This window comes from Chiloscyllium plagiosum, unplaced genomic scaffold (genome assembly GCF_037043375.1).
Source record: "Chiloscyllium plagiosum isolate Xiang-an unplaced genomic scaffold, Cpla_swu_hap1 HiC_scaffold_3, whole genome shotgun sequence".
NCBI classification, from domain to species: domain Eukaryota; kingdom Metazoa; phylum Chordata; class Chondrichthyes; order Orectolobiformes; family Hemiscylliidae; genus Chiloscyllium; species Chiloscyllium plagiosum.
In genome coordinates this window covers 122,748,289-122,762,874 of record NW_028270141.1, presented here as the reverse complement: position 1 = coordinate 122,762,874, position 14,586 = coordinate 122,748,289, and the positions used below count along the sequence as shown (strand labels likewise).

General features: G+C 48.1%; 1 protein-coding gene across 5 annotated transcripts in view; it reads right to left on the bottom strand.

The window, feature by feature from the left end:
• The window catches only part of LOC148150656 (S-adenosylmethionine decarboxylase proenzyme-like), a 52,427-nt gene that overhangs the window by 12,609 nt on the left and 25,232 nt on the right, over window positions 1-14,586 (bottom strand). Inside the window, exon 2 of one of the 5 annotated variants that reach the window (XM_087983093.1) lies at window positions 2,846-2,918. The exons of the other annotated variants lie outside the window; for them this stretch is intronic. The gene's annotated coding sequence lies outside the window, so the exon portion shown is untranslated. The remainder of the gene's footprint in view (window positions 1-2,845; window positions 2,919-14,586) is intronic. 5 annotated transcript variants of the gene reach the window in all.

Here is a 14,586-nt window from a genome sequence, read left to right as displayed (position 1 = left end):
AAAGCTGATTGGAGGCAGATGTTCACAGGTAAAGGGACGGCTGGAAAATGGGAAGCCTTCAGAAATGAGAGAACAAGAATCCAGAGAAAGTATATTCCTATCAGGGTGAAAGGGAAGGCTGGTAGGTATAGGGAATACTGGATGATTAAAGAAATTGAGGGTTTGGTTAAGAAAAAGAAGGAAGCACATGTCAGGTATAGACAGGATAGATCGAGTGAATCCTTAGAAGAGTATAAAGGAAGTAGGAAATCAGGAGGGCAAAAAGGGGACATGAGATAACGTTGGCAAATAGAATTAAGGACAATCCAGAGGGTTTTTACAAATATACTAAGGACAAAAGGGTAACTAGAGAGAATAGGGCCCCTCAAAGATCAGCAAGGCAGCCTTTGTGTGGAACCACAGAAAATGGGGGAGATACTAAATTAATGTTTTGCATCAGTGTTTACTGTGGAAAAGGATATGGAAGATATAGACTGTAGGGAAACAGATGGTGACATCTTGCAAAATATCCAGATTACAGAGGAGGAAGTGCTGGATGTCTTGAAACGGTTAAAGGTAGATAAATCCCCAGAACCTGGTCAGGTGTACCCAAGAACTCTGTGGGAAGCTAGACAAGTGATTGCTGGGCTTCTTGCCGAGATATTTGAATCATCGATAGTCACAGGTGAGGTGCCGGAAGACTGGAGGTTGGCAAACATGGTGCCACTGTTTAAGAAGGGCGGTAAGGACAAGCCAGGGAACTATAGATCAGTGAGCCTGACCTCGGTGGGCAAATTGTTGGAGGGAATCCTGAGGGACAGGATGTACATGTATTTGGAAAGACAAGGACTGAATAGGGATAGTCAACATGGCTTTGTGCGTGGGAAATCATGTCACACAAACTTGATTGAGTTTTTTGAAGTAACAAAGAGGATTGGTGAGGGCAGAGTGGTAGACGTGGTCTATATGGACTTCAGTAAGGCGTTCGACAAGGTTCCCCATGGGAGACTGATTAGCAAGGTTAGATCTCACGGAATAAAGGGAGAACTAGCCATTTGGATACAGAACTGGCTCAAAGGTAGAAGACAGAGGGTGGTAGTGGAGGGTTGTTTTTCAGACTGGAGGCCTGTGACCAGTGGAGTGCCACAAGGATCGGTGCTGGGTCCTCTACTTTTTGTCATTTACATAAATGATTGGGATGCGAGCATAAGAGGTACAGTTAGTAAGTTTGCAGATGACACCAAAATTGGAGGTGTAGTGGACAGCAAAGAGGGTTACCTCAGATTACAACAGGATCTGGACAAGATGGGCCAATGAGCTGAGAAGTGGCAGATGGAGTTTAATTCAGATAAATGAGAGGTGCTGCATTTTGGGAAAGCAAATCTTAGCAGGACTTATACACTTAATGGTAAGGTCCTAGGGAGTGTTGCTGAACAAAGAGACCTTGGAGTGCAGGTTCATAGCTCCATGAAAGTGGAGTCACAGGTAGATAGGATAGTGAAGGCGGCGTTTGGTATGCTTTCCTTTATTGGTGAGAGTCTTGAATACAGGAGTTGGGAGGTCATGTTGCGGCTGTACAGGACATTGGTTAGGCCACTGTTGGAATATTGCCTGCAATTCTGGTCTCCTTCATATCAGAAAGATGTTGTGAAACTTGAAAGGGTTCAGAAAAGATTTAGATTAGATTAGATTACATTAGTGTGGAAACAGGCCCTTCGGCCCAACCGACCCGCCGAAGCGCAACCCACCCATATCCCTACAGTTACCCCTTACCTAACACTACGGGCAATTTAGCATGGCCAATTCACCTGACCTGCACATCTTTGGACTGTGGGAGGAAACCGGAGCACACGGACGAAACCCACGCAGACACGGGGAGAATGTGCAAACTCCACACAGTCAGTTGCCTGAGGCGGGAATTGAACCCGGGTCTCTGGCGCTACAAGGATGTTGCCACGGTTGGAGGATCTGAGCTATAGGGAGAGGCTGAACAGGCTGGGGCTGTTTTCCCTGGAGCGTCGGAGGCGGAGGGGTGACCGCATAGAGGTTTACAAACTTATGAGGGACATGGATAGGATAAATAGGCAAAGTCTTTTCCCTGGGGTTGCGGAGTACAGAACTAGAGGGCATAGGTTTAGGGTGAGAGGGGAAAGATATAAAAGAGACCTAAGGGGCAGCTTTTTCACGCAGCGGGGGTGTTGCGAGCATGGAATGAGCTGCCAGATGTGGTGGAGGCTGGTACAATTGCAACATTTAAGAGGCATTTGGATGGGTATATGAATAGGAAGGGTTTGGAGGGATATGGGCTGGGTGCTGGCAGGTGGGACTAGATTGGGTTGGGATATCTGGTCGGCATGGATGGGTTGGACCAAAAGTCTGTTTCCGTGCTGTACATCTCTATGACTCTGAGTCTGACCCACAGTTAATTCTCCACCTTTGCCAACACAAGTTACAAGTGTCCCCTCTGCCTCCAAACAAATTGTTGGAAAGAAATGTTTCAAATTCAGACACTTTCCCTCTCGTAACTTGCTGGTCCACAATATGCCACTGAGTAGTAGCTCTTGGGCTCCCTAACAGAGCTTGGGTGCAAGACTGGCTCATTTATCCCTTTAAGCCTACTCCCCAATCTAGAAGGTCACAGCTGCTGGTTTCAACTCCATTGTCCTGTTCTTGTCTCCAAATCTCTCCAGAAACTCTCGACTTCTCTGGTCTATTAAAAACAAATTTATCTCAGCCTTGAACAAATTCACTGGCCCAGCCTCCATTGTGGATGGAGCACTTAAATAAGCATTAGATCTTTGGATACAATATTAAAGAAGAATTATTAGCATTTGTCACAAAAACAAATAGTAATGGAAACCTTAACCTGAATATAGATTGGGTCGGTCAAATTTTCGAAGGTTTGGAGAATGCTTGTGACTATTTCCTGGAATAATACACTATGGAATAAAATAGAGATCAAGTTTTATAAAAAAATCCAGTATTCCACAATTAGCAGAATTAATGAGTATTGCAAGAGATCCACTGGGGAAATAATGACAATAGCACAACTGAATTCCACACTAAGTTTGAAAACAATATTGTCAGCTATGAAGATTAAAAATGAACATTAGTTAGATATGAGGGAAGAGCTGGCTATTGTTGATTGGGTAAACAGACTAAAATATAGATGGCACCAATATAAGAGATGTGGTTTAAATTACTGAAAAAACATCAGGATTTAGGATTGCAAGTGTTTTAGAAGTTAGAAGGCTGTTGATTCTATTTTTTTCATGTTTAATCAAAGTAACCAGAAACATAAAAATAGATTGCAAGAGCTTCTATAAGTATATGAAATAAAGTCACTTTGAAGCAGGCAGGTGACATGATCATGAGGAACTGGGACAGACATGGAACAAATATTTTATGTCTTCTGTTGTGAAAACAGACACAAATCACATACAAGAAACAGAGGGTAACTGGCAGTGTGGGTGCACTAAAAGTGAAGGTCGAACCTTGCAGAAGCAGTGTGCTGCATCATTGTACTAAAAGAGATAGCTACAGAAATGGTGTAACCACAGCTATGACTTTTCACATCTCTAGATTTTGGGATGGTGTCAGCAGCTTGGAAGCTAGCTAGCTATGCCTGGAAGGCGGCAAGAGAAAAGAGAAAACTACAGGGCCATTACATTGACAATCGCTGGGGAGGAAGTAGAAAATGGAGTATTAGGTTGACAGACAGTGAACCACAGAGTGCCGCACGCTTAACTATTAACATTCTATATTAATAACTTAGATACATTACTTTGTTTGATCTATGTTTGCTAATGGTATGAAGCTAGTTGCAATTGAAGCTGCAGGGTACAGCAAATTGAGAGACAGGTAAAGTGTCAGGCAACAAGGTGGTTGATGGAGAAATGAAAGACCATTTATTTGAGTAAAATGAAGAGAAAATCATTTTTAATGGCATTAAACACAAAGGTTGATGTATACAAAATCCTGAGGAGAAAGTGAGGACTGCAGATGCTGGAGATCAGAGCTGAAATCTGAAGACTGCAGATGCTGGAGATCAGGGTGATAGGCCGGAGTGGGGTGGGGGCGGAGAGGTCAGGAAGATGATTGCAGGTTAGGGAGGCGGTGCTGAGTTCGATGGATTTGACTGAGACAAGGTGGGGGGGAAGGGGAAATGAGGAAACTAGTGAAATCAGAGTTCATCTCGTGGTTGGAGGATTCCTAGGCGGAAGATGAGGCGCTCTTCCTCCAACTGCTGTGTTGTTGTGGTCTGGTGATGGAGGAGTCCAAAGACCTGGATATCCTTGGTGGAGTGGGAGGGGGAGTTGAAGTGTTGAGCCACAGGGTGGTTGGGTTGGTTGGTCCGGGTGTCCCAGAGGTGTTCTCTGAAACGCTCCGCAAGTAGGCGGCCTGTCTCCCCAATATAGAGGAGGCCACATCGGGTGCAGAGGATGCAATAGATGATGTGTGTGGAGGTGCAGGTGAATCTGTGGCAGATATGGAAGTTTCCTTTGGGGCCTTGGAGGGAGGTGTGTGTGGGGGGGGGGGGGGGGCGCGCAAGTCTTGCACCTCCTGCGATTGCAGGGGAAGGTGCCGGGAGTGGAGGTGGAGTTGGTGGGGGAGGGGAGGGTGTGGATCTGATGAAGGAGACATGGAGGGAGTGGTCTTTACGGAATGCTGATAGGGGAGGGGAGGGAAATATATCCTTGGTGCTGGGGTCTGTTTGGAGGTGGCGGAAGTGACGGCGGATGATGCGCTGTACATGGAGATTGGTGGGGTGGTAGGTGAGGACCAGTGGGGTTCTGTCCTGGTGGCGGTTGGAGAGGCGGGGCTCAAGGGCGGAGGAGCGGGAAGTGGAAGAGATGCAGTGGAGGGCATCGTCGACCACGTCGGGGGGGCGGGGGGGAAATTGCGGTCCTTGAAGGAGGAGGCCAACTGGGTTGTACGTTTTTGGAACTGGTCCTCCTGGGAGCAGATGTGGCGGAGACGAAGGAATTGGGAGAATGGGATGGCGTTTTTACAGGGGGCAGGGTGGGAGGAGGTGTGGTCCAGGTAGCTGTGGGAGTCGGTCGGTTTGTAGTAGATGTCTGTGTTGATTCGGTTGCCTGAGATAGAAATAGAAAGGTCGAGGAAGGGGAGGGAGACTATCCAGGTGAATTTGAGGTCGGGGTAGAAGGTGTTGGTGAAGTGGATGAACTGTTCAACCTCCTCGTGGGAGCACAAGGCGGCACCGATACAGTCATCAATGTAGCGGAGGAAAAGGTGGGGGGTGGGGCCAATGTAGTTGCGGAAGATGGATTGTTCCACATATCCTACGAAGAGGCAGGCATAGCTGGGGCCCATGCGGGTGCCCATGGCTACTCCTTTTGTTTGGAGGAAGTGGGAGGATTGGAAAGAGAAGTTGTTCAGGGTGAGGACCAGTTCAGTCAGTTGAAGGAGGGTATCAGTGGAAGGGTACTGGTTGGTACGGCGGGAAAGGAAGAAGCGGAGGGCTTTGAGTCCTTCGTGATGGGGGATGGAGGTGTACAGGGACTGGATGTCCATGGTGAAGATAAGGCGTTGGGGACCGGGGAAGCGAAAATCATGGAGGAGGTGGAGGGCATGGGTGGTGTCCCGAACGTAGGTGGGGAGTTCTTGGACTAAGGGGGACAGGACCGTGTCGAAGTATGCGGAGATGAGTTCGGTGGGGCAGGAGCAGACGGAGACAATGGGTCGGCCGGGGCAGTCAGGTTTGTGGGTTTTGGGCAGGAGATAGAAGCGGGCGGTGCGGGGTTGTGGGACTATGAGGTTGGAGGCGGTGGATGGGAGATCCCAAGGTGATGAGGTTATGGACGGTCTGGGAGATGATGGTTTGGTGGTGGGGGGTGGGGTCATGGTCAAGGGGGCAGTAGGAGGAGGTATCTGCGAGCTGGCGTTTGGCCTCAGCAGTGTAAAGGTCGGTGCGCCAAACTACTACCGCACCTCCCTTGTCTGCTGGTTTGATAGTGAGGTTGGGGTTGCAATGGAGGGAGTGGAGGCCTGCGTGTTCAGAGGGTGAGAGGTTGGAGTGGATGAGAGGGGTGGGGGAGTTCAGGTGGCGGTTAATATCGCGGCGGCAGTTGGCTATGAAGAGGTCGAGGGCAGGTAGGAGGCCAGCACGGGGTGTCCAGGTGGATGGGGTGTGTTGGAGGCAGGAGAAGGGGTCGTCAGAGGGTGGGCGAGAGTCTTGGTTGAAGAAGTAGGCACGGAGGAGAAGGCGGCGGAAGAATTGTTCGATGTCACGCCGTGTGTTGAACTCATTAATCCGAGAGCGTAGGGGAATGAAGGTGAGGCCTCTGCTGAGGACTGATCTTTCATCCTCAGAGGGGTAGGTCTGGAGGGATGGTGAAAACACGGCAGGGCTGGGAGCTAGGACCTGGTGTGGGGCTGGGGCGGGGTTAGGCCTGGGGGCGGGTACGGAGATCGGCATGGGGCGGGGTTGGGCGTGGTGTTGGAGATCGGCGAAGGGGTGGGGTTAGACGTGGTGACGGATATAGGCGTGGAGGTGGGGTTAGACATGCAGTCCGAGATCGGCGAAGGGGCGGGGATAGGCGTGGTGACGGAGATAGTCATGGGGACGGGGTTAGACGTGGTGACGGATATAGGCGTGGGGGTGGGGTTAGACATGCAGTCGGAGAACGGCGAAGGGGCGGGATAGGAATGGTGACGGAGATAGTCATGGGGACGGGGTTAGGCGTGGTGACGGAACTCGGCGGGGTTAGGCGTGGTGACGGAGATCAGCGTGGGGGCGGATACACATGTGGCATTGTGGTCGTGTAGGTTAGTAACGTCACTGGGGGCGCAAGTGGCTGCGGCGACCACAGAGACAGAGTTATTCCCCATAGCCGCGGAGGTCGCGAATCTGTCGGCAATTGTCTTCATGGCGATCGTGGAGGCGGTTGTCTGAGCGGCGATTGCGGAGGCTGCGAGGTCGGTGGGGACGGAAGTGACGTCATCGTCCGCGGCAGCGGCTATTGCTGCGGACGATGTAGCGGGCGCATGTGTAATGGTGCCAGACTGATTTCGGAGGCCGATCGAAGATTCTGGAACAGTTGAGGAATCCAGAGTGTGGGGGTAAGTACATGAAAGTTTTTGGTACTTACTGTCTTTAATTCCGTATACAAATTCCTGTACTTGCATAAAGAATGCAGCGTGCCAATATACCAAGCAATGAGGAATTCAAATTACTTGTTGGCTTTTGAAATGGTAATAAGCACAAAATAAGGGAGGCTGCAATGACATCCCAATTAGAGTAAAGTAATATATGTAGCTTTGGTCTCCACATTAAAGGAAGGACATACTTGCATTAGAGATGGAGTAAAGTTTCTGGAACGAGTGGGTTTTTTTTAAAATAGTGAGAGCCGCTTCAACTGGATCTACTTTCTTTGAAGAACAGAAGAACGAAAGGGTATCAGTTGAAATATTTAAGATTATGAAGGAGATGGACAGGGTAAACAGACATTTCTTTGATCTTGATTTCCAGCCAAATGGGACATTTCAGGATGAGGGATTAATCATTTAAGACCGAGATGAGGTATGATTTCTTACTCAAAGGGATGTGAATCTGTGAAACCTTCTGTCCCTGAAAGGATGTGGATATGCCAGCATTGAAAATATTTAAAGCAGAGATAGACCTTTGATTTCTCAAGGAACTAAGGGATTAACGGATTGTGGGAATGGGTGGGAAAGTAGATTTGAAGTCAAAGATAAACCATAATCTTACTCAATGTCAGAGTGGACTCAGAGCTCCATGGTTTTCTCTTACACCTATTTAGGTAACAAAATCCTGGGAGACAACGATCACTGAGAAAGTGTCAACTGTTCCCAAACTCTCAAAAATCTCTCTGAACTGCTGACAGTTTAAATATGGTACAGATTTTAAAAATTATATTCGAACCAATAGGCAATTTATTTTGATAGGATGTCAGCATTGCGGGCAAGGCCAGTATATATTGTTCATCCAGAACTCGTCTGGAGAAAGTGGTGAGCTATCTTCTTGAACCAACGCAGCCATATGGTACAAGGGGACACACTGTGCTATTAGGCAGGGCTTTCTAGGATTAGCAGCCAGAAATAGCAATATAACTTCAAAGTGGAATGGTGAAAGATTTGGCTGCACTTTCACATTGGTTGTATTCCATGCATTTGCTGCCCATATCCTTATAATCGAGGACAAGAATTTGGAAAGAGTTGTCCAAAAAACTTTGCCAAGTTGCTACAATTGATCTGGTATAACTTACTTTTATCTAGTGCTAATAGCTACCACTGTGTATTGGCAGGTGGAATACTGAAGATGGTGAACGTTGTATCAAGTATGTGAACTGTTTTATTCTTCAAATATCTTAATTTAGGCTGTACAATTTTTAACCTCTTTCTCCTAGTCACAGGTTTTAGCACTCAATTGTACAGGTCAGCACCTTCAGAAGCAATAAGTGACAATAATATAGAAAAGAATGAACCCGAATGGAGGAAATATGAATGGTGAAGCTTCTCCGATCAATGCCTAGAATGGAACAGAAGCAGGAACTGTTCATGAGGTTGAAACATCAAATTTTGTTTTTCTCTCCGATAGATGCTGCCTAATTAAGGTTTAATAATTAAGGTTTCAATTAATTTCTGATTTGATTGAACATTTCCAGACTTCACAGTATTCTGCTCCAATTTAAGATGACATCTGGAATGCACTACCTAAAAAAGGTGGTGGAATCAGATTCAAGTTTTTTTTAAAACAATAAAAGTCAACCTGTTTGGACATTTTTTCTCTCACAGTAGTAGAACTTAAGTCCCACCGTCTAGCCCAGAAGTAGAGTCATAAAACCATTAGGCAGACAGAATGAGACTGACAACTTAAGAGACTTCAGGAACGAGACTGCTCTTTGAAATTAACGAGGTAAAAACAATGACTGCAGATGCTGGAAACCAGATTCTGGATCAGTGGTGCTGGAAGAGCACAGCAATTCAGGCAGCATCCGAGGACAGGCAAAATTGACGTTTCGGGCAAAAGCCCTTCATCAGGAATAAAGGCAGAGAGCCTGAAGCGTGGAGAGATAAGCTAGAGGAGGGTGGGGATAGAGTAGCATAGAGTACAATAGGTCAGTGGGGGAGGAGATGAAGGTGATAGGTCAGGGAGGAGAGGGTGGAGTGGATAGGTGGAAAAGGAGCTGGGCAGGTCGGACAAGTCTGGACAAGTCAGGGGATCGTGTTGCTGGAGGTTAGAAACTAGGATGAGGTGGGGGAAGGGGAAATGAGGAAGCTGTTGAAGTCCACATTGATGCCCTGGGGTTGAAGTGTTCCGAGGCGGAAGATGAGGCGTTCTTCTTCCATGCGTCTGGTGGTGAGGAGCGGCGGTGGAGGAGGCCCAGCACCTCCATATCCTCGGCAGAGTGGGAGGGGGAGTTGAAATGTTGAGCCACGGGGCGACTTGGTTGATTGGTGCGGGTGTCTCGGAGATGTTCCCTAAAGCGCTCTGCTAGGAGGCGCCCAGTCTCCCCAATGTAGAGGAGACCGCATCGGGAGCAACGGATACAATAAACGATATTAGTGGATGTGCAGGTAAAACTTTGATGGATGTGGAAGGCTCCTTTAGGGCCTTGGATAGAGGTGAGGGAGGAGGTGTGGGCACAGGTTTTACAGTTCCTGCGGTGGCTGGGGAAAGTGCCAGGATGGGAGGGTGGGTCGTAGGGGGGCGTGGACCTGACCAGGTAGTCACGGAGGGAACGGTCTTTGCGGAAGGCGGAGAGGGGTGGGGAGGGAAATATATCTCTGGTGGTGGGGTCTGTTTGGAGGTGGCGGAAATGTCGGCGGATGATTTGGTTTATGCGAAGGTTGGTAGGGTGGAAGGTGAGCACCAGGGGCGTTCTGTCCTTGTTGCGGTTGGAGGGGTTGGGTCTGAGGGCGGAGGTGCGGGATGTGGACGAGATGCGTTGGAGGGCATCTTTAACCACGTGGGAAGGGAAATTGCGGTCTCTAAAGGAGGAGGCCATCTGGTGTGTTCTATGGTGGAACTGCTCCTCCTGGGAGCAGATACGGCGGAGGCGGACGAATTGGGAATTCGGGATGGCATTTTTGCAAGAGGTAGGGTGGGAAGAGGTGTAATCCAGGTAGCTGTGGGAGTCGGTGGGTTTGTAGAAAATGTCAGTGTCAAGTCGGTTGTCACTGATGGAGATGGAGAGGTCCAGGAAGGGGAGGGAGGTGTCAGAGATGGTCCAGGTAAATTTAAGGTCAGCGTGGAATGTGTTGGTGAAGTTGATGAATTGCTCAACCTCCTCGCGGGAGCACGAGGTGGCGCCAATGCAGTCATCAATGTAGCGGAGGAAGAGGTGGGGAGTGGTGCCGGTGTAATTACGGAAGATCAACTGCTCTACGTAGCCAAAGAGACAGGCATAGCTGGGGCCCATACGTGTGCCCATGGCTACCCCTTTGGTCTGGGGGAAGTGGGAGGATTCAAAGGAGAAATTGTTAAGGGTGAGGACCAGTTCGGCCAAACGAATGAGAGTGTCGGTGGAGGGGTACTGTTGGGAACGTCTGGAGAGGAAAAAACGGAGGGCTTGGAGGCCCTGGTCATGGCGGATGGAAGTGTAGAGGGATTGGATATCCATGGTGAAGATGAGGCGTTGGGGGCCTTCCGTTTCCCCGGCCCCCAACGCCTCATCTTCACCATGGATATCCAATCCCTTTACACCTCCATCCGCCATGACCAGGGCCTCCAAGCCCTCCGTTTTTTTCCTCTCCAGATGTTCCCAACAGTACCCCTCCACCGACACTCATTCGTTTGGCCGAACTGGTCCTCACCCTTAACAATTTCTCCTTTCAATCCTCCCACTTCCTCCAGACCAAAGGGGTAGCCATGGGCACAGGTATGGGCCCCAGCTATGCCTGTCTCTTTGTTGGCTACGTAGAGCAGTTGATCTTCCGTAATTACACCGGCACCACTCCCCACCTCTTCCTCCACTACATTGATGACTGCATTGGCGCCACCTCGTGCTCCCGCGAGGAGGTTGAGCAATTCATCAACTTCAACACATTCCACCCTGACCTTAAATTTACCTGGACCATCTGACACCTCCCTCCCCTTCCTGGACCTCTCCATCTCCATCAGTAACGACCGACTTGACACTGACATTTTCTACAAACCCACCGACTCCCACAGCTATCTGGATTACACCTCTTCCCACCCTACCTCTTGCAAAAATGCCATCCCGTATTCCCAATTCCTCCGACTCCGCCGTCTGCTCCCAGGAGGAGCAGTTCCACCATAGAACACACCAGATGGCCTCCTTCTTTAGAGACCGCAATTTCCCTTCCCACGTGGTTAAAGATGCCCTCCAACGCATCTCGTCCACATCCCGCACCTCCGCCCTCAGACCCAACCCCTCCAACCGCAACAAGGACAGAACGCCCCTGGTGCTCACCTTCCACCCTACCAACCTTCACATAAACCAAATCATCCGCCGACATTTCCGCCACCTCCAAACAGACCCCACCACCAGGGATATATTTCCCTCCCCACCCCTCTTCCCCTTCCGCAAAGACCGTTCCCTCCGTGACTACCTGGTCAGGTCCACGCCCCCCTACGACCCACCCTCCCATCCTGGCACTTTCCCCAGCCACCGCAGGAACTGTAAAACCTGTGCCCACACCTCCTCCCTCACCTCTATCCAAGGCCCTAAAGGAGCCTTCCACATCCAAAGTTTTACCTGCACATCCACTAATATCATTTATTGTATCCGTTGCTCCCGATGCGGTCTCCTCTACATTGGGGAGACTGGGCGCCTCCTAGCAGAGCGCTTTAGGGAACATCTCCGAGACACCCGCACCAATCAACCAAGTCGCCCCGTGGCTCAACATTTCAACTCCCCCTCCCACTCTGCCGAGGATATGGAGGTGCTGGGCCTCCTCCACCGCCGCTCCCTCACCACCAGACGCATGGAAGAAGAACGCCTCATCTTCCGCCTCGGAACACTTCAACCCCAGGGCATCAATGTGGACTTCAACAGCTTCCTCATTTCCCCTTCCCCCACCTCATCCTCGTTTCTAACCTCCAGCAACACGATCCCCTGACTTGTCCGGACTTGTCCGACCTGCCCAGCTCCTTTTCCACCTATCCACTCCACCTTCTCCTCCCTGACCTATCACCTTCATCTCCTCCCCCACTGACCTATTGTACTCTATACTACTCTATCCCCACCCTCCTCTAGCTTATCTCTCCACGCTTCAGGCTCTCTGCCTTTATTCCTGATGAAGGGCTTTTTGCCCGAAACTTCGATTTTGCCTGTCCTCGGATGCTGCCTGAATTGCTGTGCTCTTCCAGCACCACTGATCCCGATGCTCTTTGAAATTGCCATGCAGTATCATTCTACAATCACATTTTCACTCATCATTTACAGTACTTAATTTCTCATTGAATCACAATTAAACTAGTAGAATTAGGAATACTAGCTTAAAAGATAGTGAATTCTATGTAATCTTTATGTCTTGTGTTCGTGCTCTGCTCTATTGTCTGCCTGAAACTTTAAGGAAGCTGCAGGTGTGTGCATTAAACCTGAAAAGGTCATTTGCCTGCCTCATTCCTTAGTTCAGACCACAAGGTGCTCTGGGATATTGCAGTGCAGCACAATACATGATAAAATTGTTTGAATGCAGTGGTTGAAGACAGCACATTAGGTAGAAAAAGAATTAGAAGAGCATATTCCCAATATTTTAATGCTGTTTCCTGCATAAGGTCAGGCCATTGTCAAGTATGAACAAATTGGGAAAAGTGGACAGTTTTAGATATATTTACTGCATCAGTTTTCATTTTTTGATAGAATGTATTTGCGGGCAAACTGGGTTGCACAGGGTCACTTTGGTTAGCCTCAAGTTTGCACGCAGACCTCACCGCAATTTTATTGCCTCTTTAAATATGTTAACCATAATTTCTCACAAGAGTTTGGCTGAAGTCTGTCTAATGCAGTGTACAGTTGTAAAAAGGTTTCCCTACTTTCATATTCCAACAACTTGCAATAACAGCAAACTTCCCATTTGCCTTTCTAACCTTTTATGAGTACAATGACACCCAGATCTCTCAGTATCACAGCATTCTGCAGTCTCCATTTAAATTATGCTTATGTATTATTCCTGACAAAGGGAACAACTTGTAATTTCTCACACAAAATGGCAAAAAAATTGCATACTCAATTAAGATATCTACACCCCTTTTTATATCCTGGCTTTTTCAAAGCTTATTTTATTTTTATGATTTTGACAACAATGCAATCAGTCCTTCACCCAGATCGCAAATATTGTAGTTGAGGTCTAATCCTTACGGCACTTCACAAGCTACTTTCTGCCCCAGCATTTATACATGCTGAAAACATTACAACAAGCAACTTTAATGTATATAGAAAAAGAAGAGTATCTGAAGTGAGTGTTGATCCTTGGAAGGTGGAATTAATGGTGGGGAAACAAGGCAATACTGGAGATGGAGCATGTTTTAAAAAAAAACTACCCTCACTGCAAAAGGCACAAAAAATTGCAAGAACAGTAGACACAATTTACTTCATTATTAGCTTAGAGATGATTCAGTAGGTTAATCCCCAGTATGAAAGAATTGTCTTATGAGCAAAGTTTAAAACAAATACTCATTGGAATTTAGAATGAGAGGTGATCTCATTGAAATACATAGTATTTAAATGGCTTCGCAGGATAAATGCTGAAAATGTTTCCCCTTAAAGGAGAGTCCAGTGCCAGAGAACATCCTCTCAGAATTAAGAGCCACCAATTTAAGACTGAGATCACGGGTAATATTTCTGAGGCTCATGAGTCTTTGGAACTCACTGCCAGAGAGCTGTGCGTGCACAGTCCTTATGTATACTTGAGGCCAAGATGGATAGATTGCTGATCAGTAAGGGAATCAGGTGTTTCAGGGAAAGGATAGGAAAGTACCTGCTTCCAGGTAATTCAAGGGCTGTCATGTCTTATAAAATCGTTCTGCTTTATGGTGCAACATGTTTGAGAGGAAAGCCAAAGGGCTGTGTTCCACAATTAGCATACCCCACCCCAACAGGCCCAGAGAGTTCTCAGACACCCAGCTCATCTGAATGCTCTTCCTCGTAAAGCGAGAACATTAAATAGCTTTTTCCCACGTGCATCTAAAGGAGATAAATTTGGCAAGCCCCCGAGAAGAGAGACAGTGTCTACCTTAACGTTGGTCTCCAGGACCCTCTATTACTTCCAACTCTTGCTCCCAGATCTCACATAGTTGCTCAATATCGTTCAAGGCACCGCACCCCAGTAAGTGGTAGACAGTACTAACCAAGTATGTGCTTGTGGCATGAAGCATTCTCTTCTGTCAGACCCAAAGGGGTTGGTAAAAAAGCATAGTCTTTTTGTTTGGATAAAGCCCCTAAACTGAAAGGAAGGAAAGAGGTCTCTGCTGGGCGAACCATACTTGCAGCTCATTTGGTCGAAGGACCAAGTCTCCCAAACAGGAACCCCAAGCTGCCCAAAGTTTGAATCTGTGGTCCATCATCCCTGGCTGAAATCTGGGCACACCAACTATAGGGTAAGAAAGGAGGTTTCAGATTATCTGCCCTTGCTCTGTCACATTGCTCTCCACGC